The sequence below is a fragment of the Arachis hypogaea genome, chromosome 20, assembly GCF_003086295.3.
Source record: "Arachis hypogaea cultivar Tifrunner chromosome 20, arahy.Tifrunner.gnm2.J5K5, whole genome shotgun sequence".
NCBI lineage: Eukaryota > Viridiplantae > Streptophyta > Magnoliopsida > Fabales > Fabaceae > Arachis > Arachis hypogaea.
Window position 1 is genome coordinate 25,006,126 of NC_092055.1, and position 3,113 is coordinate 25,009,238.

At 34.0% G+C, this 3,113-nt stretch overlaps 1 non-coding gene across 1 annotated transcript; it reads right to left on the bottom strand.

Moving 5' to 3' along the window:
• Nucleotides 1–2,805: 2,805 nt before the first annotated feature.
• On the bottom strand, nt 2,806–2,913 carry LOC112786986 (small nucleolar RNA R71). The gene has a single exon (XR_003194425.1). It is a non-coding gene; the product is annotated as a small nucleolar RNA R71 (small nucleolar RNA).
• Between the last annotated feature and the right edge of the window lie 200 nt (nt 2,914–3,113).

The window sequence follows — 3,113 nt, forward strand, 5'->3', positions numbered from 1 at the left end:
TTTTTACACACCATAGATTAAGGTGTGGAGCTCTGCTGTTCCTCATGAATTAACACAAAGTACTATCATTTTTCTATTCAATTCAAGCTTATTCCGATTCTAAGATATTCATTCGCACTTCAATATGAATGTGATGATCGTGACAGTCATCATCATTCCCAACCTATGAACGCGTGCCTGACAACCACTTCCGTTCTACCTTAGATTGAATGAATATCTCTGGGATTCCTTAATCAGAGTCTTCGTGGTATAAGTTAGAATCCATGGACGGCCATTCTTGAGATCCGGAAAGTCTAAACCTTGTCTGTGGTATTCCGAGTAGGATCTGGGAAGGGATGGCTGCGACGAGCTTCAAACTCGCGAGTGCTGGGCGTAGTGACAGACGCAAAATGATCAATGGATCCTATTCCAGTATGATCGAGAACCGACAGATGATTAGCCATGCAGTGACAGCGCATTGGACCATTTTCACTGAGAGGACAGGATGTAGCCATTGACAACGGTGACGCCTAACATACAACTTGCCATAGAAAGGAGTGTGAATGATTGGATGAAGACAATAGGAAAGCAGAGGTTCAGGAGGAACAAGCATCTTCATACGCTTATCTGAAATTTTCACCAATGAATTACATAAGTATCTCTATCTTTAATTTATGTTTTATTTATCTTTTAATTATCAATTCACCATAACCATTTGAATCCGCCTGACTGAGATTTACAAGGTGACCATAGCTTGCTTCAAGCCGACAATCTCCGTGGGATCGACCCTTACTCACGTAAAGTTTATTACTTGGACGACCCAGTGCACTTGCTGGTTAGTTGTGCGAAGTTGTGACAAAGAATTAAGGTTATGAACGTGCGTATAAAGTTTTTTGCGCCGTTACCAAGGAATGAACCGTCACGATTTCTGCGCACCAAGTTTTTAGCGCCGTTGCCGGGGATTGTTTGAGTTTGGACAACTGATGGTTCATCTTGTTGCTCAGATTAGGTAATTTTATTTTATTTTTAAGCTTTTTTATTTCTTATTTTCGAAAAATAAAATAAAAAATTCTTCTTTTTCGTTTTTCCCAAAATAATTTTTGAAAAAAAAACCAAAAAAAAATTATAAAATCATAAAAACCAAAAAAATTTAATTTGATGTTTCTTGCTTGAATCTTGTGTCAGTTTTTAAGTTTGGTGTCAATTGCATGTTTATCTCTTTCTTGCATTTTTCGAAAATCCATGCATTGCATTCTTCATGATCTTCAAGTTGTTCTTGGTAAGTCTTCTTGTTTGATCTTTAAAATTTCTTGTTTTATGTCTTTTCTTGTTTTCCATATGCATTTACGATTTGTTAGTGTCTAAAGTTTGAAAATTTCTAAGTTTGGTGTCTTGCATGTTTTTCTTTTCTTCAAAATTTTCAAAAATAAGTTCTTGGTGTTCATCTTGACACTCAAAGTGTTCTTGGTGTTCATCTTGACATTCATAGTGTTCTTGCATGCATCATGTGTTTTGATCTAAAATTTCCATGCATTGTATCTTTTTTTTTTGTGTTTTTCTCTCTCATCATTAAAAAATTCAAAAATAAAAAAAAATATCTTTTCCTTTTTCTCTCATAAATTTTCGAAAATTTGAGTTGACTTTTTCAAAACTTTTGAAAATTTAGTTGTTTCTTATGAGTCAAATCAAATTTTCAATTTAAAAATCTTATCTTTCTCGAATCTTTTTCAAAAATCACATCTTTTTCAAAATCAATTTCAAAATCTTTTCCAACTTCTTTTCTAACTTCTTATCTTTTCAAAAATTGATTTTCAAATCTTTTTCAATTAACTACTTAGCTTTTTGTTTGATTTTAAAAGTTTACTATTTCAATCATATCTTTTTCAAAACTACCTAACTAATTCTATCTCTAATTTTCGAAAATCCCTTTCCTTTTTTTTCAAAATTCCTTTTTAAATTAATTAATTGTTTTAAATTTAATTTAATTTGATTCAATTTTTCTTTCTTAATTTTCGAACTTTAATTTTTATTTTTATTTTAAATTCAATTTAAAAACAAAAATACCTTTACTTTAATTTATTTAATTTTCGAATTTCTCTTCTCCTCATCTCCTTCTAATTATTTATTCATCTACTAACACCCCTCTTTCACCCAAGAATTTGAACTCATTCCTCTCCCTTGTGTTTGGATTCTTATCTTTTCCTTCCTCCATTATTCTCTTCTTATACTTACATAAGGAATCTCTATACTGTGACATAGAGGATTCCTCTTCTTTTCTGTTTTCTTCTTTTTCATATGAGTAGGAACAAGGATAAGAACATTCTTGTTGAAGCTGACCCTGAACCTGAAAGGACTCTGAAGAGGAAGCTAAGGGAAGCTAAAGCACAACTTTCTGGAGAAAATTTGACAGAAATTTTCGAAAAAGAAGGAGACATGGCCGAAAATAATAACAATGCAAGGAAGATTCTTGGTGACTTTACTGTACCTAATTCCAATTTACATGGAAAAAGTATCTCAATCCCTGCCATTGAAGCAAACAATTTTGAGATGAAACCTCAATTAGTTTCTCTGATGCAACAAAATTGCAAGTTTTATGGACTTCCATCCGAAGATCCCTTTCAGTTCTTAACTAAATTCTTGCAGATCTGTGATACTGTTAAGACCAATGGGGTTGATCCCGAAGTCTACAGGCTTATGCTTTTCCCATTTACTGTAAGAGACAGAGCTAGAATATGGTTGGACTCTCAACCTAAAGATAGCCTGAACTCTTGGGATAAGCTGGTCACGGCTTTCTTAGCTAAGTTCTTTCCTCCTCAAAAGCTTAGCAAGCTTAGAGTGGATGTTCAAACTTTCAGACAAAAGGAAGGTGAATCCCTCTATGAAGCTTGGGAGAGATACAAGGAACTGACCAAAAAGTGTTCTTCTGACATGCTTTCAGAATGGACCATCCTGGATATATTCTATGATGGTCTGTCTGAATTATCAAAGATGTCATTGGACCATTTTGCAGGTGGATCCATTCACCTAAAGAAAACACCTGCAGAAGCTTAAGAACTCATTGACATGATTGCAAATAACCAGTTCATGTACACTTCTGAAAGGAACCCTGTGAGTAATGGGACGCCTCAGAGGAA